The 24,941-nt window shown below is 46.5% G+C and overlaps 1 protein-coding gene across 11 annotated transcripts in view; it reads right to left on the minus strand.

Annotated features, from left to right (window-relative positions):
• Positions 1 to 24,941, minus strand: part of SLC8A3 (solute carrier family 8 member A3) — a 502,626-nt gene that overhangs the window by 477,099 nt on the left and 586 nt on the right. The window contains exon 1 of one of the 11 annotated variants that reach the window (XM_033952913.1): positions 24,250 to 24,370. The exons of the other annotated variants lie outside the window; for them this stretch is intronic. The gene's annotated coding sequence lies outside the window, so the exon portion shown is untranslated. Of the gene's footprint in view, positions 1 to 24,249; positions 24,371 to 24,941 lie in introns of those variants that run through there. 11 annotated transcript variants of the gene reach the window in all.

The following is a 24,941-nucleotide window of genomic DNA, read 5'->3' on the forward strand; positions in this document are numbered from 1 at the left end:
TTTACTTCCCTGGTGCCAGGCTGCTGCCCGCGTCGGTATCAGCGCTCTCTGACATCACTTCGGGGACCCACGCCTAGGAGTGATGTCAAAGGGCGAGCCAACACTGATGCGGGCATGCTGCTCATGCCGGAAAAGTTAAAAAGGTACGGGGAAAGGGAAGGGTGCCACTGCCCCAGGTGCTGGTTACCCTTACTATGCCACTGCTATGGAACACCTCAGTGCATCCTATAATATGCCATTTTTTTGCTGCAGTAAGCAGACACTAGCGATTCCTGCAGCTATAAGGTGCACTTTAAACATTTCAATTAAGCCAAATGTGTGAAATGGATCTTTAACAAAACACACAGGAAACTGGCAAAAAAAAAATTTATTTTTTTTTTTTTGGGGGGGGGGGGAATACAAATTTTTGGCCTGTGCACATCCCTAGATTTCTCCAGCTCAATGGCTGGTAAAAATGTGAGTATCTCCATGCTAGGCAGTCAATACCGGATTATGCCATTATTCTAAAATGGAAACTAGGCAGCCTTGGGGCATCTTAATGGAGGATGGCCATTATAGAAATACCCCCTTGATGGGCACATACTGTATGTATTTATTTAAGTGTTTGGTTGTTTTAATGAGAAAACCAAAAAAACTCTATGGAGTGACGATGTTCCCAAATGGACTTTATTTGAAATTATCAAAGTTCCAAAGGTACACTAAAATCATCCACATAAAATAATTCCATCCACATAAAAGTAAATCATCCACATAAGAGCCTTAAAGGACCTAGTCCACTAGGGATACAGGACCCAACACGGCCCGCGTTTCGACAAAAAGTCTTCTTCAGGGGTCCCTGAGGGTCCTATAAAGGTGAGTACGTGGGAAACAATTGTGTGGTGAACCGGAAGTGAGATGCGGGCCGTGTTGGGTCCTGTATCTCTAGCGGACTAGGTCCTTTAAGGTTCTTATGTGGATGATTTACTTCTATTTTTAGATAATGTAGGTTATAAATATTTTAGCCAATATTCAGCAGGCTGCAGTAAGGGATATTTTAACCGGGGGTGTCCAGCCTTGGTCTTCAAGGGCCGCATACCAGTCATGTTTTCAGAATTTCCACCATGAATATGCATGAGATCTCTACGTACAATGCCATTAGGTTGTGTCCCTTGAGGGCTAGGGTTGGACACCCCTATTTTAAATGCTTACTGTCATTGACTAGACTTGTCCCCAATATTCAGTGAGGTGCACTGTCCAGACACCTGGACAATGCACCTGAATATTTGGGGCTATGTTTGGTGGGGATGGCCACTGGAGCCTACGAGTGTCCCTGCTGAATACTGGCCAGGACCAACATAAACTATATTTTACATCTCATGAGTCTCAAAATCCTTCTTGAAATGAGCCCCACTCCCAAGCTCTCTGAAGTTTAAGTAGGCCCCCCAGACATACCTGTATCCCTGGTTCTCCTGGTGGGGGTGTTAGGGACCTTGTACAACTAGCCATTTACAGAGGTCAGCTGCAAAGGTCAGGAGCAAGGGAGCTTCGCCCCATTTGAATGAATGATACGAGCAAGGCTTAAGAAAATAGGACTTATAAAACACTTAAATTCTGTATTTGAGATTGCAGAATGAGTTAACAGAGTGTATGCTACAACACCTCATATTTTTCCATCATGTTAAACAGTTCAGTACACTACCACCTTAATGTCAACAAAAAAATATAAACTATAAGCTGCTTTCACTGCTAATTAAAGCAAAAAAGACTTCTGACTAACTCAATTAGCTTGCGAACTAATTAACAACAATGAGATAAGCTTTCTAAGATCCATTTCATAACCACAACATATTCAAGGATATATCGTATATACTCAAATATAAGTCGATCCGAATATAAGTCATCACCCCTGTTTTTTCCACCCAAAAAAGGAGGAAAAATGGTTGATTCAAATATAAATCAGGTGGCTTAATATTCAAGTGCCCTGCCAGGATCTGCACCCAGCCCCCTTCCCTCCATCCCCTGTCAGGCTCTGCATCCATCCCCCTTCCTGCCAGGTACTGGACCCAGCCCCCTTCCCTCCCTCCGCTGTCAGGCTCTGCACCCAGACTCTCCCTGACAGAAACTGGACACAGCCCCCTTCCCCCCTCCCTGCCATGTCCATCGTACCTCCTCTGCCACTGGAATCCCTGGTGGTCCAGAGGTGTAGCAGGCAGGAGCGAGCTTTCAGCGCTCCTGCCTCGCTGCTAATCCGGTCGGTCACTGCCACAAGTTCTGGCTTCAGCTGCTGAGCTGTAATGAGCTGCTGCACAGCGCTATGCGGCTTCCTGAATTGGTCCCACAAATCTCGTGAGAGCTGAAAGCCAGAACAGCTACTTCTTATATGCTCTTGCTATACCTTGGATACTGACTGTTGAGATTCAGTGGCGTAGTAAGTGGGGGGGGATGGTCCGTGCCGGGTGCTGTCTTAGGGGGGCACCGCCCTCCCACTCCTTCCATGACCCCCCCCACCACCACCACTACTGTGTACGCGTGTCCCGTTCCCTTCCTCTTTACCTCCTTAACGTTCCCGGCCTAGAAAGTGATCTCAGAGGAAAAGCTGATGCTGGCACGAGCAAAAAATATTAGAGGTACAGGGAAGGGAAGGAGCGTGCGTGGCAGGACGGGTGGGGAAGGAGTGGATGGGGGCACCACCACCCCGTGTGCCTCTCTCCCTTGCTACGCCACTGCAGTTAGTGCACCGTATTTACTGCTCGCTGTCACTTGTACAGTTATCATGAGTATACAGTATAATCTCATTATAATGGATTTCAAGGGACCTGGAAAAACAATCCATTATATCCAGAGTCCGTTATATCCAGAGTTGCATTTTTTAAAACTTTATTTAGGTCAACTTGAAACAACATACAATCGATGAACAACAGTCACTGCACAAGCATATCAACAACATCAATAACAATACTCAGCAAAACATTGGTATGGCACAAAATGATTGCAAAACCAGAACACTAAAAGATGTTCTAAAGCATTATGTCGTACTGTACTGGAAAGAAAAATACAGTAAAACCTTGGTTTGCGAGCATAATTTGTTCCAGAAGCATGCTTGCAATCCAAAGCACTCGTATATCAAAGCAAATTTCCTCATAGGAAATAAGGGAAACAGACGATTTATTCCACAACCCAAAAACTTTAATATAAAATACTATACATACTTTTATTGCAAGACCTCGCTCATTTAGAACAGTCACTACACTCCCGCAGCGTCAGAGAGAGAAGAACCATCGGCTCAGTTGTGACATGTGTATACTGTAAGTACTTGTATTGCAAGACATTGCTTGTATATAAAGTTAAAATTTAATACAATGTTTTGCTTGTCTTACAAAACACTTGCAAACCAAGTTACTTGCAATTCAAGGTTTTGCTGTACTCATTTTCTTCTGGGCTGAATTTTGATACTATATCACAGGCACGACACGCGCCTTGTAGGCGGAGCCTGCATGTCCATTATAGCCAAACAAAACTACAGCTAAAAGCGGCTCTGGGGACCAAATTGGTTGTCCGTTACATCCGAAAGTCCATTATATGCGAGTCCACTATATGCGATGATTTTCTGTATGTTTATAAAGGTGCACGGCCGGGACCAGCGGTCCTCGTCCACTATAGGCAAGGTTCCATTATAAGCAAGTCCGTTATAACGAGATTATACTGTACTTATCTCCATGTTTATTATGAATATATTTAATTCACTAAAGTCAGCAATCGTTGCTAAACCGTAGCTAAACAATCACTGCTAACCGACCCATATCACAAAATGGCCCACCACTTGTTTTTCATCTCAGTCGCCCATTTTCTGATCCGTCCATGCAAGTTTGTAAAACCCCATTCAAAATAGCCAAGCAATTGATTCACTAACATTTGCTTGGCTATTTTGCATTGGGTTTTACGATCCTAAAACCTGACTGCTGTAGACCTATCGGTAACTGTGTTACCTTGCATAGAAAAAATGTTGGGCTAAATCAGATGATGACAATATGGAGATCATAATCAAGAAAAAACGTCCAAAAACCATCCTAAGTTGGCACTTGGACGAACATTTCTCAAAAACGTCCAAGTGCCAATAATAAAAACAGGTTCTGGACGTATTTCTAAACGACCTAGGGAAGGTAAGCCGAAGGGAGACTGTAGGAGCTGTGCCTAGTCCTGAGCACATGGCAGAACAGTGAGCGGAGCAGGGAGCAGAGAGTGTGCTAGCAGGAAGGAGCTGAGAGAGGAGCAGAGAAGGCGGTGCTAGCAGGGGAAGAGGCAAGAGCTAACAACGCCCACCCCCGACATCACCAGCCAAACTCCCCCCATAAAAGGGGACGAGTGGCAAAGGCGCTCGCCTTAGCGAGAGCGCCTTTGAAGGGCCTCAAGGAAACGCTCAGGATAACCGCCAAGGTAAGGTTTTAACACATAGGCGGAGTACAACCACCAGGCACATACAACTAGCTATTTAACCTTTAGACTATCTTTTAAACTTTCTATCCAGGCAGACCTTTATATCTAGCCAACAAGCAGGCAGACCTCTCTAACTAAGCAACAGCCAGACCTTACAACTCTATCCTTCAAACTATTTAACAGGCAGCCCTTTCTAGCCAACTAACAAACAAGCCGACTAAACTAACAATTAACTAACTAACTACCTCTATCCTTCCAACTTTCAAACTCTGACAGGCAGACTTTCATACTATCTAACAGGCAGTCTTTTCTAGCTCACTAACGATCAGGCAGACATAACTAACTAACAAATATCTAAACCAGGGGTGCCCAACACGTCGATCACGATCGACCAGTAGCTCAGGAAGGCAACGCGAGTCGATCGCAGAGCCCATCCCGGGCCGATCAGCCTTCCTCTCCAGTGTTCTCTCTAGGGCCTTTTAGCTGGGCGGTCCGCCCAGCTATCATCTGCTGCTGCCGCCGCTGCTGAACATTAAAAAAAAACAACAAAAACTGGCTTGGAGATTTCAGCCCGTAGCGAACTTATGCTCCGTGGCTCTAACGTGTGCATGCCGGCTTCCCTTCTCTTCCCTCAGAAACCGGAAGTTATGTCCGGAGGGGGGGGGGAAGAAGGGAAGCCGGCACGCACATGTTGAGAGCCCTGAAGCAAGCGTTCGTTATGGGCTAAGGCGGGAGACAGGTTAGTGAAGCATTTGCTCTTCTTGCTGCCGGGTCCTGCCTACTTTCTGTTTCCGCGAAGGCAGGACCTGGCAGCATTTCCCCCAATAGGTCGATCGCGATCTTGGGCCAGTCAGCCTTCCTCTTCCCGACGGCAGAATTGACGTCGGGGAGAGGAATGCTGGTCGGCCGAAGCAGGGACAGCTTGGGGCGGCGGCGGCTTTCGGGCCTGTTATTGGTGGCGGTTTGGGGCAGGGCAGGGAGAAAGAAAGAAAAAGGGCAGGCAGGGAGACAGAAGAAAAGAAAAGAAACAGAAAAAAAAGAAAGGGAGGCAGAGAGAAAGAAAGGGCAGGGAAGAGGAAGGAAAAGTTGGGGGAAGGAATGAGGTCTGGAGGAGAGGAAGCATACAGGCTAAAAGAAGGGAAGAAAGATTGGATGCACAGTCAGAAGAAGAAAGTGCAACCAGAGACTCATGAAATCACCAGACAAGGTAGGAAAAATGATTTTATTTTAAATTTAGTGATCAAAATGTGTCTGAATTTATATCTGCTGTCTATATTTTACACTAAAGTCCCCTTTTACTAAACCGCAATAGTTTTTTAGCGCAGGGAGCCTATGAGCGTCGAGAGCAGCGCTGGGCATTCAGCGCAGCTCCCTGCGCTCTAAAAACTGCTATCGTGGTTAAGTAAAAAGGGAGGGGGGTATATTTGTCTATTTTTGTATGGTTGTTACTGAGGTGATAGTGCATAGAGTCATCTGCTTTGACCTCTTTGAAAAACCCTGGAATAGGAATGATAATTAACATTTTCTATGTGTACAGTGTGCGTTGTGTTTTCTTTAAATTTTATTGTTGGTAGATCATTTTGACTTGGTCATTTTAAAAGTAGCTCGCAAGCCCAAAAAGTGTGGGCACCCCTGATCTAAACAAAAAAATAAATAAAAATTTGAAAATGGCAGGAAGAACAAGAAGCAACAGGGCTACAATCAAGACCGGCAGCCCATTCACCGAAGGGATCCAGGAGATGGCCACGGTCCACGTACAGACGGAAGGAGAGCCAGGACGGAGGACAGTGGTCTCTGTATAGACCGAGGCCATCCCCAAGCAGATGACTACAATCTCCACACAGACAGAAGAGATGGATCAGCTAGACGGAGACATCTTGCAGGAGCTGAGGAGCCTGAGAGAGGAGGTAAAGCGCTTGAGAAGCATCCGAGAGGACGAGGCCTTCATCGATGGAGTCATCCAGGAGTTGTCCCAGGTCACCGAGCAGGAGCCAGACAAGACCATCCTCAGGACGCCCAAACTGTCCGAACCTGCAACCCTAAAACCAACAATTGGGGTACAAGAACAGGCTGGAGACGCTGACTCCTGGCAGCTGGTAACTTCCTCCACCGGCAAACGTAGAAGACCTTCCTCTTCTTCTGTCTCTTTCTCTCGTTCACAGGGCAGTTTAACATCGACCCCACTAATCACCTTAAGGAACAGATTCCAGCTGTTACAGGAGGAACCTGCCAATGAGGTATAGGAAGTTGTTCACCAGACGATTCCGGTTCCGGATACAACAGATCAGCTCCCCCCAAAGAAGCGCAGAGTGGTATTCATTGGGGATTCCCTGCTGAGGGGCACCGAGGGACCAATTTGCAGACCAGATATGCAATCAAGAGAGGTTTGCTGTCTGTCAGGAACCAGGATCCGAGATGTAACCGCCTGCCTAGACAGACTTATCAAGCCACATGACCACTTCCCCATGCTTCTCATCCACGTTGGAACGAACGACACTGCCAGGAACACCACAGAGAACATATCTGTAGACTTTGGATCCCTGGGTGAGAAGTTGAGGAGGATGGAAGCACAGGTGGTCTTCTCCTCGATCCTCCCAGTGAGAGGCAAGGGGAGAGCCAGGGAGGATCGTATCCAGAGGACAAACAACTGGCTGCACGGATGGTGCAGGGAGATGAACTTCGGATTCCTGAACCATGGAGAGGCGCTACAAAGACTACAGGGACCTGACGGACTTCACCTGACCAGAAGGGGAAAGAACGTCTTTGGACACCGACTAGCCCGCCTACTTCGTAGGGCTTTAAACTAGGTAAGTTGGCGAGGTAAGTTGCCAATCCATTTCTGAGTCTGAGGTAAGTACACACTGCATTTCTGAGACAGAGGTAAGTACACACATTGCAAACAGTATTATAGAAGTCCAATTAGCTCAAGCAGGAATATCTAGACAGAGACATAGCAAACATAAGGTATGGAGGGCTATGTACGTTAATGCCCACAGTTTGGGCAATAAGATTCTGGAATTAGAGACGGAAATGAGAAACACCGAACTAGATGTGGTGGCAATATCCAAGACTTGGTTCACGGACTCCCATGGATGGGATATGGCTATACTGGGATACAACTTACTTCGGCGGGACAGAGAGGGCAAAATGGGAGGAGGGGTAGCACTATATACTAAAGAGGACATCAAAGTTACCAAAATCGCAGATGTCAAGTACACCGGGGAATCCCTCTGGGTGAATTTGGCTAGGGAGAAGGACAAATGCCTGTATCTTGGTGTAGTAAACAGACCTCCAAGACAACAGGAGGACATGGATATAGTATTAGTCGAAGACATTGAGAATATCACTTTGCGTGGAGACACATTATTGTTAGGAGACTTCAATATGCCTGATGTGGATTGGAACAATCTTTCCGCTACGACCAGCGGCAGCAGGAAGCTATTAACCTCTATAAAGGGAGCGAGACTCAGACAAATAGTATTAGAGCCCACTAGGGATCGGGCGATACTAGACCTAATACTCACCAACGGAGAAAGTGTCACAGAGGTCTCGGTAGGTGATACGTTGGCCTCCAGTGACCACAACATGATATGGTTCAACCTCAGGAAAAGTTTCACTAAGTCAAGCACATCAACCAAGGTCCTCAACTTTAAGGGCACAAACTTCAAAAGCATGGGAGATTTCGTCCATCGGGCACTGCAAAACCATGCCGAAACAGATAATGTAGAGGTAATGTGGTCAACTCTGAAATCAACCTTACATGAAGCAACCAACCGCTACGTCAAATCAGTAAGTAAACGGCGAAGAAACAATAGACCACAGTAGTTCTCTGCGGAGATCTCAGACCTCATAAAAAAGAAGAAAAGAGCGTTCATCCTCTACAAACAATCAGGGAAGCGAGAATCCAAGGAAGACTATCTGACAAAGTCAAAAGCGGTCAAAACGGCAGTCAGGGAGGCCAAACTCCAAATGGAGGAAAACCTTGCAAAGAACATCAAGAAGGGCGATAAATCCTTCTTCCGGTATATTAGTGACAGAAAAAGAAATACAGATGGGATTGTACGTCTTAGGAAACCCAACGGGAACTATGCAGAATCGGACTCCGACAATGCCAAACTTTTAAATGAATACTTCTGCTCGGTCTTCACTTGCAAGGCGCCGGGATCCGGCCCTCAGCTGCCGATGAGGGAAAACTCGGAAGACCCGTTTCGAAATTTCAAGTTTACGCCCAGCAGTGTCTACGAGGAGCTATCAAGACTCAAGGTGAACAAAGCTATGGGACTGGACAAACTACACTACAGGGTGCTCAGGGAGTTGAGTGACGTCCTAGCAGAACCGTTATCCGCGCTCTTCAATCTTTCCCTAAGTACAGGAAGAATCCCGTTGGATTGGAAAATGGCTAACGTCATTCCACTCCACAAAAAGGGATGGACGGAGGCTGAGAATTAGAGACCGGTGAGTCTCACATTGATAGTGAGCAAACTTATGGAAACACTAATCAAACACCCATTGGATACGATCCTGAATGAGGAGAATCTACGAGATCCCCATCAACATGGTTTTACGAAAGGAAGGTCCTACCAATCAAATCTGATCAGCTTCTTTGACTGGGTAACAAGAAAGCTGGATATAGGGGAGTCCCTGGATGTCGTGTACTTGGACTTCAGCAAAGCGTTTGATAGCATCCCACACCGCAGGTTATTGAGCAAGATGGGTTCGATGGGACTGGGTGAAACATTAACCGCATGGGTTAGGGACTGGTTTAGAGGTAGACTTCAGAGGGTAGTGGTAAACGGTACCCTCTCCGATACGACGGAGGTGATCAGCGGAGTGCCATAGGGCTCGGTCTTGGGCTCGATCCTATTTAACATCTTCGTAAGAGACTTGGCTGAGGGGCTTCGAGGTAAAATTACATTATTCGCCGATGACGCCAAACTATGCAACATAGTAGGCAACCGCACAACAGATGAAAGCACAGTGCCTGACAAAAGCTCAATGCCTGACAGTATGACGCAGGATCTACTCCTGCTGGAGCATTGGCAACTAAGTTTCAATGCCAAATAATGCAAGGTCATGCACCTTGGCAGCAAAAATCCATGCAGGACTTACACCCTAAATGGTGAGATCCTATCAAGGACTGTAGCAAAACGTGACTTGGGGGTGATCATTAGCGAAGACATGAAGACTGCCAATCAAGTGGAGAAAGCTTCATCCAGGGCTAGACAAATCATGGACTGTATCCGTAGAAGTTTCGTCAGCCGTAAGCCCGAGGTCATAATGCCGTTGTACAGATCCATGGTGAGACCCCATCTGGAATACTGTGTACAATTCTGGAGGCCGCATTATCAAAAAGATGTGTGGAGAGTTGAGTCGGTTCAGCGAATGGCCACCAGGATGGTCTCAGGTCTCAAGGATCTCCCGTATGAGGAACGACTGGGTAAGTTGCAGCTGTACTCACTCGAGGAACGCAGAGAGGGGAGACATGATCGAGACGTTCAAATATGTCACAGGCCGTATCGAGGTGCAAGAGGATCTCTTTTTCCTTAAAGGACCCACGGCAACAAGAGGGCATCCGTTGAAAATCAGGGGTGGGAAATTTCATGGCGACACCAGAAAATATTTCTTTACCGAAAGGGTGGTTGATCGCTGGAATAATCTTCCACAACAGGTAATTGAGGCCAGCAGCGTGCCAGATTTTAAGAAAAGATGGGATTGGCATGTGGGATCTCTTCATGGAAGTAGTTAGGGGGTGGGCCATTAGTGTGGGCAGACTAGATGGGCCGTGGCCCTTTTCTGCCGTCATGTTCTGTTTCTAGTTTCATAGTGCCACTCAACGTCCAAAGCTAAACGGGGCGTTTTGGGAGGCGTGTTGAGGTCGGGAGTTGGGCATGACGTGGGCCGGCTTTGACTTAGTCGTACAGCATGTATAACCAAAAGTTTAACAACAGAGCCTAGACGGAACTTGGTCTAAGTCACAAAAAAACCACCTAAACTCACCAGATAAGCACTGCAAACACATAACACAAACCCCCACACACTATCCCAGTAATCACCAACCACCACCCCCACCCCCATAAACATTTTATTCACAACGCGGATTAAGAAATCCCTAATGTAATGTAACTTTAAATTTCAGCCTCCAGACCATCATCACCTGGCCGCCTGGCATAGGAAAGTCTAGTCGTCCAGCCCAGAGGCAGCTTAAGTCGTCTTGGGGGTCTGTTAGGGACCCATGGAGAGGAGGGCCCACGCCCATAAGCCCCTATAATCACTGCATTGATACTTAAACATGTGCACAGCCCTATACACCCCCAAAACCTTTTGTACTGGCATATAAGTGGGTTCTGCAGCCATAAGGGCTATTGGGGTGGTAGATAAGTGGGTCTAGGGGATTCTGGATGTGGTTTGGGGGGCTCACCATCACCTATAAGGGAGCTGTAGTGAGGAGAAGCCATGGCACCCTTTTTGTGAAGTTCACAGCAGTGCCCTGTAAGGTACCCCACTATTTAGGTGGCATGTCTGGGTGTGCAGTCCATCACTTTACAGACCCTTCCCATGTCCAACGGGGTTTGTTCTAGGCATTTTGGACTTGGACGGAAAGTTGGACGGAAACGTGGTATAAAGATGGACGATTTAGCGGCTTGGACGATCAGATTGGCAGGACGTATAATTATACAATTTTCGAAAGGAGTCACGTGATGTGTTGAGCCGAGCGGGACGTGCCTTGCTCGTGCTCCGGGGCCCCGGGTCCCTTTGAACCTGTTCCGGTGAATTTTCAGGCTCGGATCTTACCTGCCCGGTCGGGGGAGTGCATGGACAGGTCTCCCCTTGTGCCTAGCCCGGCCATGAGCAGCAAATCGTGCCGTTCTACCAGAGACCGGGAGACCAGATCGGCGCGGCCGGACTTCAGGATGGCGGCGGGTGACTCCGGTTCCGCGCTCCCCTTGTCGGAGGCCCACATAGCTGCCCTGTCTGCCTCGGTCGTGCGGGCCTTGGATTCCCGCTTTGACCAACTGTCTGGTCAATTGACATCGTTGGAGACTCTTTTGGGGGAGACCACGCGGCGCACAGGCGAGCTGGAGCACCGGGTCTCACAGGTAGAGGATGCCCACTCTGCTTCTTCTGTGGATCTGGCGGCGATGCAGGCGCAATTAAAGCGGCAAGAGGACAAGCTGGAAGATCTTGAAAACCGCTCCAGAAGAGACAACTTGCGCTTGATTGGCCTCCCGGAAGCGGTTCCTGAGTCCCGCCTGCTCGCTGCTTTGGAGTCCTGGCTCCGGACGGAGTTCCCCCTTCCGGCTGGTATGGGCCCTCTGCAACTTGATCGGGCGCACCGCCTGGGCCGGCGATTTGATGGCAGTGATCGAGCTCGGGTCACCATCTTTAAGATCCACAACTCAGCCGTGAAGGCTGAGTTGATGAAGCAATACCGGAAAAAGAGGAATACGCTGCAGTATGATGGAGTACCGGTTCGCCTGTTCCAAGATTACTCTCCGGCGCTGCAGGAGCGCAGGCGGCGCTTCTCCCGAGTGTGCTCTGCTTTGTTTGATCGGAAGCATCGATTTCAACTCCTCTACCCGGCGCAATTAAAAGTTTGGACTTCTACAGGATGGCAGGTTTATGCTACCGCAGAGGAGGCACAACACTACCTAGATTCTCTACCAGGAGAAGCGGGACCCTCTTCGGCCACCTGAGTTCTGTAGCAGACTGGTTGATTGGTGCTATTCTCCCACATTTGAGTGGCCTTCCTCTGTTGGAGTTCTTGTTAGCCCCTTGAGCATTGTTCCAGATTACTTCCTTTTGGCCTCTTGGCCTCTTGGACTTTGACTGTTCCTTGTCACCCAGAGTTTGGGCAGGTTTTTAGCCCATTCTTGTTGTATTTTGTGCTTTTCCTACACCTGGTCAGTCTGGAGGGGTGTGACTGGATTTGCTGTTTTGTACTTTTCCTGCTTCTGTTTAGGGCATTTTTAGGTGTCCTGGGTAGGTGTGGATGTGTTTAAAGGGTTACTGGGTATTGTGTGCATGAGGGGGAGTTGGTTTCCTGTCTGAGTCGGGGGTCTGTTTCTTTTGGGGGATGGACGTCTGTTTGTGGGAGCTTCATTTGTTTGGGGTGGGCAAGTGAGAGTATTGCTGGGTATGAGTGCTGGGGGGGAGTGTTTGTGTGCCTGGGGGTTGGTGTCTGTTCATTTTAGCATTGTGCCAGTGGGGTTGACTGTCTTCTGATTGTTTGGATTGCACGCCCCTTGGGTAGCTTCTTGGTGCTCCTTTAGGCCAGCTGGCATTGGACTGTGTTACTCCCTGGGTTTGGGGGGTTCTTTTGTTTCTTGGATTTGCTCTCCTCTGGCTCCTTTGGAGTATGTGCTGGATGGATGGGATGTTCTGCTTGTCTATGATAGGGATGGGTTTGAGGGATTTGGGGCCCTACCTACATCTTTGTGACTCTATCCTTGTTCCACGTGTGTGGGACGAGGGTTTCTTTCTGGAAGGGTTCTTGGAGGGTTTGTCTCTGGGGGGTGGGGGGGGTTTGGGGAACGGGGGGTGGGTTGGGGAGGGTGGGGGTTGGTATTTGGGGGTGGGGGGTCCTCCTTCACAGGGTTTGCCTCAATTTTGCTGTGCTCTTTTGCTCCATATGTGTTGCCTTGTTTTTCTTTGGTGGTCACTGCTACTCTGGGGGGGGCTGGGCCCTTGGGGTAGTTTTCTTCTGAATTCCTTTTTCTTTTCTTGCTTCTTTCCTGCCTTTCCGCTGTGAGTACCCCTTTTAGACTTACATCTTGGAAAGTAGGGGGGATTACGTCGCCTGTTAAGAGATCCAAAATACTTGCAGCTCTCCAGCGATATCATTCAGATATTGCATGTCTTCAAGAAACTAGACTAACCGATGCTGAACATCTTAAGTTGCGTCGGTCCTGGGTGGGAGAGGTGCATTTTGCTTCCTCATCGGGCCGTCATGGGGGCATTGCTGTGTTGGTCCGCAAGTCATCTCCCATTGGTGTCCAGGTTCTGGATAAGGAGCCTGATGGCAGATCCCTGCTCTTACGTCTTACCTTGGGTGGGCGCTCGTATCTTTTGTTAGTGGTCTACGGCCCCAATTCTGGTGAATCAGCCTTCTTGCAGCGGTTGCTCCAACTTTGTTCTCGTTTCCCTGGTGATCCTCTATTTCTTCTGGGTGACTTTAACTTGGTCATGGCTCCTGATCAGGATAAATCCGGATCTCTTGTTTCTTCCTTGGGTTCCAAGGGTCACCTTCTGTCGGATTTTTGTGACTCTCTTTCGGTTGTAGACCCTTGGCGCCTACTGCATCCGGAAGTCCGTGATTACACTCATCTTTCTCGTGCCCATGGCTCTTGGTCTCGCTTGGATTATATTTTCTTGTCTTCCTCTTTGTTTCCTTCCGTTCAATCGGCTGAGATCGGACCTCTGTCAGTATCGGATCATGCCCCTATATGGATAGATGTTTTCTTGGATTCTTCCTACCTCCGAGCGTCGTTCTGGCGGTTTCCCTTTTATCTTGCACAGGACACAGAATTTCGTACCTTTTTGCAGGCCCAATGGGATGACTATTCCGAGAATAATGCTTCCCATTTGGATGATCCTATTTTGTTCTGGGAGGCTGGGAAGACGGTGATTCGAGGCCATATCATCTCTTTTTTGTGTGCCCGTTCCAAGCGTATTAATCAGGGGATTGTTACTCTTGAACGGGCCTTGCGCTTGGCGAAGCGGTCCTTTTCTCTTCACCCTTCCCAGGAGACTCGTGACTGTTATCTGTCTACCCAGGTGGCCTTGAACTCCCTCCTTCATTCCCGTTTCCAAAAATGTAAAGCTTTTTACCAGCATCGTTTTCATCGCTATGGGAATAAACCTGGCCGCCTCATGGCTCGTTTGGTTAACGCTAAGACTGGGAGGAAACCAATTTTGACTTTACGGACAGAGGGTGGTGGAGTGGTGTCCCAGACTTCTGCAATCTCCGGGGTTTTATTTGATTTTTTTCGTCAGTTATATGACGCTCCGGAAGATGCTTCTTTGGAGATGGTGACAGACTATCTTCACTCTTCTGGGCTCCCTCGTTTGTCGGAGTCCTTGATTTCTTCGCTTAATAGTCCATTCCGGGCAGCTGAATTGGAATCAGCTATTAAATCACTCCGTTCTGATCGGGCGCCTGGCCCAGATGGGTTCTCAGGTGATTTCTATCGGATCCTTTCTCCTTCTCTTTCTGGACCCTTGTTGGCATATTTTAATGAAGCTGTTGCCCGGGGTTCGTTTCCGCGCTTTGCGAATGAGGCACTTATTACCTTACTTTTGAAGCCGGGTAAAGAAGCGGACTTGCCGGGGTCCTACCGCCCCATTTCTTTAATAAACGTTGACCTCAAGCTCTTTGCACGCATGCTGGCAGATCGTCTTGCTCCTCACTTACCACTGCTTATACATGAGGATCAGGTTGGCTTTGTTAGGGGCCGTCAGTCTGTACACAATGTCCGTAAGGTCCTTCTTGCTCTTGCCCAGTGCCAATCTCGCCAAATTCCGACCTTATTTGTTAGCCTAGATGCCTCCAAGGCGTTTGATAGTATTCATTGGTCGTTTATGTTTCGTACCTTGGAGTACGTGGGGCTCGGGGGATTCTTTTTAGATGCGATACGTTCCCTTTACTCTAATCCGCATGCCTCTTTGCTGGTTAATGGGACCCGCTCGGACTCTTTCCCTATTCTTCGTGGGACCCGACAGGGTTGCCCTCTTTCCCCTCTTCTGTTTCTTCTTTCTTTGGAACCCTTGTTATGCACTCTTCGGGGATTCGCGGAGGTTCGAGGTCTCTCGGTTGGCGATTTGGAACTTAAGACTCTGGCGTATGCAGATGATCTGTTCCTCATTCTTACCCACCCGGAGGATTCTCTTCCGGCAGCTCTGGATCTCATTTCTGAATTTGGGTTTTATTCAGGGCTGTCTCTTAATTTGGATAAATCCATGGCCTTGCCTTTTCCGCCGGATTTGCGCACTTCCTGGAGGGGCGCGTTTCCTCTCCGTTGGGCTGGTGCCGCCTTACGGTATCTAGGGGTTACGATTCCGTTAGATTTAGCTGATTTGTACAGGTTAAATGTCACGCCGCTGTTTCAAGCTTTACACAATAAGTTGCACCTCTGGGAATCTCTTCCTTTCTCGCTTTTGGGCCGGGTACACTTGTATAACATGCTTTTGGTTCCCTGTTGGCTTTATGTTTTTCAAGTCCTTCCCCTTTATTTGACTTACCGTGATGAGCGTAGAATAGAGCGCCTGGTGCAAAAATTTCTTTGGGCGGGTAAGAGACCTCGTTTGTCTTATAAGCGGGCGGCGACTCCCTGGTATAAAGGGGGCTTGGGCCTCTTGAATCTTCGTTATTTGATGATTGGTTGTGGCATGCGACATATTAATGACCTCTTTCGGGGTACTTCAGCTTTCACTAACACTTCTCTAGAACTTTCCTGTTTTTCTTCTGCCCACTTTAGTGCCTATCTGCATTCTGTCCCTTCTCTTCAACCTGAATCTCTTTCTATGAAAGTATTGCATCGACCCTTGAAGAAGGTTTGGCGTTGGGTCTGTAAATTTCATACTCTTTCCTCCTCTGTCTCTCCCTTTCTACCTCTTCGCTTTAATGGTTCCTTTCTGCCTGGGATTGATGGGCCGAGTTTTGTTCGGTGGGGAACAAGGGGCATTCACTATCTATTTCATTTGGTTAATGATGATGGCACGCCTAAATCCTTTGCTCAGTTGCGAACAGAATTTGATATTCCCCCTTCCGATTTTTTTGCTTATATGCAAATCCATCATTACATTTCTTCCTTACCTCCTAGTTCCTTACAAGCCTCATGCCAGGAGTCGTTGTCTACGGCCTTTACCATTGGTTCGCAGGAGCCGGTCCCTCTCAAGTTCCATCATCGCCACTTGAAGGATGAATGCCCTTTGTTTGACCATTCTCGGCTCCAAGATGCTTGGTCTTGCGATCTTGCTGTAGACTTGCCCTCGGACATCCTCCTGCAGGCTGTCCGACGTCTGCCAGCATTTCGTAAATATACCACCTTTTGGGAGCAACATTTTAAATTGATTTTTCGTTTATATGTCTCTCCTAAAAGGGCCTATTTGGCTCACTTTCGTTCAAACGCCGCCTGCCTTCGTTGTCAGGCTCCGGAGGCCAGTTTGGGACACATGTTTTGGACTTGTCCTCAGGTACAGCTTTTTTGGACTGCTATCTTTGCTTTTGTGGAGAATCTTTGGCATGTTACCATCCGCAGCTCACCTTTGCTTTTGTTTGGGACTATTCCTCACTACTTTCCACGTTCTAAAGGGGTTGCAGCTTTCCTCAAATGGTCTATCCTGATTGCTTTGAAATGCATCTTGCTGAAATGGCTGGACGCTGAAGCTCCGGACTATTCCCTTTGGAAGAGCCGCATGATTGCTCTCTTGATGTGGGAGCGACGGGATGTGACTGATTTGTCCTCTCGTCAGGGCCGCATTTTCCAGGCTACTTGGGAACCCTTCTGGACTACTTTGACCCCTCTGGCTCGTAGCCGGATACTAAATTGAGGCCTTTTGTACTGATAATTCTGTGCTTACTTTTGGATAGAGTTTATTCTTTCTGTACTTTTGGTACTTGGAAGGAGGACCCAGGGGTGGGATTGGGTGGGGGAGGGGGATTTGGGTTGGGTGGTGGGGAGGGGGGCTATCTGGGGGGCATACTTTAAACTTTTTTGAGCTAGTTTTGCTTTTGTTGTGACATTCTGTTGTCTTTCATGATTGCTCAATAAAATATATTTGAACATACAATTTTCGAAAGTAAAAAAATATTGGACGTATCTTTCGAAATGTGTCTTAGGCTCTTTTTAACTTTGGATGACTTGCGAGATGGACGTAAACGGACTTAGACGTCCCTTTCGATTATGCCCCTCTATGTCTTACATCAATATTTAACCTGGATATAATGTCATTATAACTTATTTGATATGAACTCTTTTCACCATTATCCTAAACAATGTCTAAGATGTGTATATATAATCACCATTTCTTTCTTTTTTAAAAACAAAAATCCTACTCAACTGTATTTCTTTTTATTATTGTTTTCCAAAGAGGAAGGGCATATCATAACTTACATGTCAGATCTTAGGACCTCATATGATCTATACCATTTCAAGTTCACATCCTGTTTTGTGTTTCATAATCATCTATGCCCTTTACCTCCTATCAATCCCTACGTGTTTCTTGTGAATATAATGCCTAAATTTTCAATTTTGTATGCCAAAAATTGTCTCAAAAAATTATATCAATAAATACATGTCTAACCTAAAAAAGCCAGTGAGGAAACCTTTCATATACTGTATTCTATAAAGCAGGGGTGCCCACACTTTCTTGGCTTGTCAAAAGCCACTTTCTTGACCAAGTCAAAGTGAGCTACCAACAATAAAATTAAAAAAAAACACAAAGCACACTGTACGCAGAGAAAATGTTAATCATCATTTATATTTGGGGGGGTTTCAAAGAGGTCAAGGCAGATGATTTTAAAATATGCAATGTTACCTCAGTAATAACTATACAAAAATAGACAACTATACCCCTTCCCCTTTTACTAAGCCACGATAGCAGTTTTTATCACAGGGAGCTGCACTGAATGTCCTGCGGTGTTCCCAACGCTCATAGGCTCCCTGCGCTAAAAACTGCTATCGCGGTTTAGTAGAAGGGGGCCATAGTGCAAAATATAGACAGCAGATATAAATTCGGACACATTTCATGAGTCTCTGGTTGCACTTCCTTCTTCTGACTGGTTGCATGCTTCCTCTCCTCCAGACCTCATTCCATTCTCCAATCAACATCTCTCTCTGTCCCTCCTTGAGTCCAACTTTTTCTTCCTCTCTCCCTGCCCCCTCTCTTTTCTTTTTCTCTCCATGCCCCCTCCCCTTCTTTCTTTCTTTTTATTTTAACAAGTTTTATTCAATTTTTCACAATGGCAAATACAGCACAAAACAATAGAACTAATACACCAGATAGCCAAATCTCCACCCCAAAACATAAACAGTCATACTGGTACTCTTCAGTATAAGGCAATACTATCCAACCCAAAATTTCCCCCTCCCTCTCTTTCCTTATTTTTCTCTCCCTGCCCCCCTTTCTTTCTCTCTCCCTGCCCACTATTCTTTCTTCTCTCTTTCTTGCTCCCTGCCCCCTTCTTTCTTTCTGGCTTTCTCTCTCCCTGCCTTCCCTTTCTTTCTCTCTCCCTGCACCCTCTCCTCCCAGCCATTGCCACAAATTTCTCCCTGCTTCCCCGATGCCAGGCCAGGTGTGTACACGCGCTGGGCCCACAAGCCTTCTTCCCCCCCCATGTCAATTCTGACATCGGCAGGCTTTCCACGACTGATCCTCCCCCCCTTCGCCCCCTAAAGCGGCAGCGGTAGTGGACAGCCAGCAAGAGGCAGCGCTGCTGCTCCTGCTTTAGGAGGGCACAGGGAGGAGGGTCGGTCACCGAATCGGGAGGCAAATTTTTTTTTAATCGATTTGAATTTGAATCTGCTCAAGGCCTGCGAGTTCACGTTCTCTCTGAGATCTCCGAGAATCTCGGAGAAAACATGAACTCACAGGCCTTGAGCATGCGCAGATGCTCAAGGCCCAGCAAGAAGAGGAGGCAGATCTTCGGGCACCGGAACCAACGCACAGGACATGCCGGTGCCAGTGCCCAGGCCCAGATGACAGTAAGAAGCAGCGGGGGGGGGGGGTTGCTGGATCACCGGGGGGGGGGAGAGTGCCAGATCGCGGGGGGTGCCGCTCGCAAATCAAGGCACGCTCGGTTTCAGAAGGCGCCGATTTTGCGAATGTTTTGCTCGTCTTGCAAAACACTCGCAAACCGGTGCACTCGTAAACCGAGGTACCACTGTATCTCGTTTTGAGGAAAAAAAAATTAATGGTCAGGTTAGGTATGGGTCATTTATCATGATTTAAAGTCCTAATGCTGCATGATGAATTGCCCTCTAATTGTACTCGAGATGTTTACTTCCTCAGCCTAAACATCTTTCCAGCCCAGAATGCCTCTTTGTAATTTGAAAGCCCATGCATACTTTTAAACGCTCTGAGGGAATAACAGCTTTCAGTCAGGGCAATCTAGTTGGATGCTTCCCTATTTATCAAGCAAATGGGGAAACGTGGGCCATTGTTAAGATGTGTTATTTTACTATAGGTCTTGCTATTTTGGCACAGGTTCCATTTTACGCAATAAGACCTAGTTACTAACCACCTGGGTTAATAATAAAACAAAGCATCTCAATAATAGCCCATGTTGATCAAGTTTATTTAAGATTTCTTATACCGCCTAATCAGCCTTCTAGGCCGTGTACAATATCATAAAAACATGTAATGACTAAGAAAACACAAATTTAGGGTGACAAAACATCATTAAACACAATAATAATTATAAAAAATACTTTAAAAACACAAACGGGAACAAAAGGGCAAGAACTACAATAATCAAGTAAAGACCCCCCCACCAACATTTAGAGAAGAAAACATTAGGAAGGGTAGCTAAAAATGAAGTAAAACTATGTAGCCCTGAAAAGGACATTTAAGTCTCCAATGCGTCAAGAAAAAGAAAAGTTTTGATAACTTCCATCCTAAATTCTATTGAAGTTTGCCCCCATTTTGTAGACCTAGACACACTCATACAATAACGTAATTTATTATTTTTCAAGATCATTTAAATAGAAATCATTAACAGAAGCAAATACAAGCTTGCTAGATACAGAAATAGAGAAACAGAGAAAATGAAGGCACATAAAGAGCCCTGATATTCATAAAATGCTGAGCTTTTAAATTTACGCTCCCAAGTTAGCCCCTGTGCTATATTTTCAGTCATACTTAAAGCATAACTTCTCAGCTGACAATTCATCATTAATTAGGCTCATAAATTTAGGCCTGCCGTTAATTTTCCTACATTTATGAAGCTAATTTGTGAGCCCAATGCTGAAAATCATTGCTAAAAACGCCTGAATTATTTTCCCCACCCTAAATCCACCCTTTGCCGCCCACATTTTATGCTTCTGAATTTGTTTTGTAAAATTTTGAGAAAAATTTATGCACTTAGCCCTAGGACATTTTGAAAGAGGCTAATGAGGTTAATTTATGATCATAACTCTCAAAGTCAGAATAGATCCACTGAATATTGGCCCCGACAATCATTTCTTCTGCCACAGAGGTTTCTCTGTCCTATATTTTCTCAAATTGAGATACCATCCTCATCGAGATGTTGTTGCACTTATCTACCATCCTTCCCATAAAGAAATATTTCCTTAGATTACTTTAAACTGGCTGGTATGGCTGCCAACTCACCCCATGTTGAGCAAACAGGTTGATCAAACCTCAGTTTTGCCCCTTTGCAAGCATGGAGCTGTAGTTCTGATTATATAAAAGCAAATTGACAAGACAGTCAGAACTGCATCCCCTCGCATGCAATGGAGCAGAATCAGAATTGGATCTCATTTACTGAGTTGTTCCTTGGCAAGCTGTGATTCCTAAAGATAACCATCACTAGTATATCAATTGCATACAGTCTATATAGCTTATAATCACTTTGACAGATAGTCTAGAACAGGGATAGGCAATTCCGGTCCTTGAGAACCGGAGCCAGGTCAGGTTTTCACGATATCCACAATAAATATGCATGAGATAGATTTGCATCTCAAGGAGGCAGTGCATGCAAATCCATCTCATACATATTCATTGTGGATATCCTGGTTCTCGAGGACCGGAATTGCCTACCCCTGGACTAGAAGACTAAAAGACAAAAGTAGAGGATGAATGAACTTTCAGCTCAAAACAAATCTATAGTTGAAAATCGCTACTTGATTTCAGCCAAAGGGGAAAGGGATTGGGGACTTGTATACTGCTTTTATATAGTTTTACAACCACACTCAAAGTAGTTTACATACAGTAGGGGTGTCAAAGTCCCTCCTCGAGGGCTGCAATCCAGTCGGGTTTTCAGGATTTCCCCAATGAATATGCATGAGATCTATTTGCATGCACTGCTTTCATTGTATGCTAATAGATCTCATGCATATTCATTGGGGAAATCCTGAAAACCCGACTGGATTGCGGCCCTCAAGGAGGGACTTTGACACCCCTTACATACAGGCACTTCAAGCATGTTCCCCATCTGTCCAAGTGGGTTCACAATCTATCTAATATACCTGGGGCAGTGGAGGATTAAGTGACTTACTTTTGAGCCCACAACTTCAGGATGCCGAGGCTCTAACCATTATGCCACTCTCTCCTCATCTAAAACAAAAACTGGCACCATCCCCAAACAGTAGCATCCTCCATGTCCTCCTTCCTCTTTTCTCCCCCTCCCCCCTCCAAACAGAAGTAGCCCCTGACCCTACTTTAGAATCCCTGGTGTCCTGGTATATTCGGGGCAGAAGCAATCCCCAGTTGTACTGCCTATGCCTTCTCTACCATCAACATGGCTACTGCAATCAACAGCAGTCCCCAATGGCTCCTCCCATGCTGGCTCCAATTTCAAAATGGCTGCTGCAACCTCGAGGAGCAGTCTTGTGAGATAGCCATTTTGAAATAAGAGGTGGAATGAGCAGGAGTGACCCCAAGCTGCTCCAGCCCATGCTTTCACCAATTTCAAAATAGCTGCTGTGACCTCAAGTGGCGGTCTTACGAGACTACCACTTGAGGCCTCAACAGCCATTTTGACGGTGAAAATGACATGGGTAGGAGAAACTAGGAATCACTTCTACCCCAATTACACCACCAGACCACCAAGAACTCTAAAGTAGACTCAGGGTGTCCTACAGGTGGATCCAGGGACTACCTCTGTTTGAGGGGGGGAGGAAGGAATAGAATTTGTTACTATTTGGGGGTAGATGGAGGGAGTCAAGCTGATCCCGCTCAGTGGGAGGAGGGAGCACTTTTTGGTCAACCTCTAGATAAAAGACAAGTAAGGGAATGGTTCTAGACTGCTGTCGTGTCCTCACAAACAGGCTGCAACTGGTTTAACAGCTCATAAGGAGCTTCCTAAACCTGTCCTGGGACCCCACAGCCAGACTGCTTTTTAAGATATTCACAATAAATATGAATAAGATAACGAATACGCATTGGAGACCCAATATATATTCATTGCGCCCATCCCTAAATATTTGACTGGCTGTGGGTCCCAACAACAGGTTCGAGGCTGTTTTTACATAGAAACATGATAGCAGATAAAGGCCAAATGGCCCATCTAGTCAGCCCATCCGCAATAACCATTATCTCTTTCTCTCTCCGAGACATACCACGTGCCTATCCCACTCCTAACTCTGTCACCATAAAATTACCTACAGTATGGCCATCCTATTGTTCTGTCTGCAAGAAACTCCCCAACCCCTATATGTCCTGTCTGTCCAAATTAGATTGTAAGCTCTTCACAGCAGGGACCATATATCAAATGTACAGTGCTGCGAACGCCTTTCAGCCCTATAGAAATGATAAACAGTGGTGGCAGTAGTAATAGTAAGCCCTGTCCTAAACCAACCAAAGCAAAAAATCTAAAATGCTGAGCCACAGGATATCACTGATTCAAAGTCAAAGTGACTAAACAAATTCATAATTTGCACTACAGCAATACTCCACACGTTACTTTTATTTATCTATTCAGTTTTCTATACCAGAGGAGCTCAGAACAGTTTACACAGTGGCGTAAAGGGGGTGCGATCCGCTAAGGGTACGGAACCCATCCTCCTCTACCCCCCCCCCCCCGCTGTTCTCCTTGCTATGCGCACACACACCCCTTACCTTCCCCGTACCTTGTGAGGTTGCTGCCCAAGGCGGCATTGGTGCTCCCCTGGGGCAATGGGGGGATTAAGTGACTTGCCCAGGGGTCACAAGGAACAGCGTGGATTTGAACTCACAACCTCAGGATGTTGACCCTGTAGCTTTAACCACTAATACATATTACAGTACTTACAACAGGTCCCATCTTATACAGTAACATCTAGTTTTTAACAATGTGCATTAACTGTGTTAGCATGCAAAAATGCAGCAGCACTCTGGTAAATCTTCCCCATAGCCACAAAAATGCTTGTGAAATATAAATATTAAAATGCATTTTTCTTCTGGAATGAGAAGCAGATCCTAAAGAGATTTTTATGAACCTGCAGAAATCAACTTATGTGGCCAGTGGAGTGTTTAGAGGCCGACCAACCACATCTATTTTATTCTTACAAAAAATATATATGTATTTGTTTTCAGAAATCATCTAATTTCCAGAAACATCTTTGCAAAAGTGTGTGTGTAAAGCTGATGGTGAGAGAAAGGGTTCTTATAGACCTTATCATTGCTTCACATGTTATCCCAAGACTTTCCCAAAGGTTTAGTTAAACAAAAAAAATAAAGGAAGATACCGTTCTTCAAAATAATTCAAGGAGGAGGAGAGCTGTGGGAAGAAAACGTCTGGGATTTCCTTTTCCACAGGGTCAGAAAGCAAGCAAGGAGCATCTAGAGCAGGGGTCTCAAAGTCCCTCCCTTGAGGGCCGCAATCCAGTGGGGTTTTCAGGATTTCCCCAATGAATATGCATGAGATCTATGTGCATGCACTGCTTTCAATGCATATTCATTGGGGAAATCCTGAAAACCCCACTGGATTGCAGCCCTCAAGGAGGGACTTTGAGATCCCTGATCTAGAGCAAGGGGCATTGCAGGATTCCCCTCATCAGAGAGGAAACAGCCTCCTCCAAAGTAACCGCTCCTGCCCTATTTAGGGAACAGCATGGCGCAGGAGCTATATTTGAAAATCGAGGTAAACAAGATCCCAGACGGAGCACAACAGCTGCCTAGGATTAACCGCACACCGACCTAGGCACCAAAGGCTTCCCGGGTTTCCACAATTCTGCACTATTAATTATGACCAGAGAGCACCGCTCTGCTCTCAGGGCTTTGCATCTGCTTCGGAGCCGATCAACTGTCAAGTCTACATCTTTCTTCTTCCACAGAAAATAGAGCGTGTCGTTTGCCCCCTTCCCACCTCCTTTCAATATTATAGGATCAGATTTAGATTTTTTTATTTTTTATTTTTTTCAATTTATAGCGCATCCGCTCTACCTTAAGTTATTGGGGGGGGGGGGGGGGCGGTTCTTAGAAATATCTGCCTATCCGCTGCTTTCTCTTCGTGCAATAAATTAGACAAAAAATAAAATGCTCAACCCTTTCAGCCCGACTCAGGGGGGGGGGGGGACCGTTTGGGCTCCCAAATGTGCGTTATATTAAACGCTCCCCTTCCTTTCCGCCGCTTATGGAACCCCCCCCCGAGTGCGTTGTCTGAAAGCCCAAGCGATCGGCTGACAGGAACGTGGAACTCGCAGACTCAGCCCAAACCCGCAAAAAAAATAACCCCCCCCCCCCCCAACATTTGACAAACTAGTAGAAATCCCCTCTAGACACAGCGGATCTCATTCAGCGCCGTTCTCAGGCACACGTTGGCCAACTGGTGCGCAGTGCATCCTTTCGCAGCGTTTTAAAGAAGTACTGGCGCAAACCACAGCAACCCC

The sequence above is a fragment of the Geotrypetes seraphini genome, chromosome 7 (genome assembly GCF_902459505.1).
Source record: "Geotrypetes seraphini chromosome 7, aGeoSer1.1, whole genome shotgun sequence".
Lineage (NCBI taxonomy): Eukaryota > Metazoa > Chordata > Amphibia > Gymnophiona > Dermophiidae > Geotrypetes > Geotrypetes seraphini.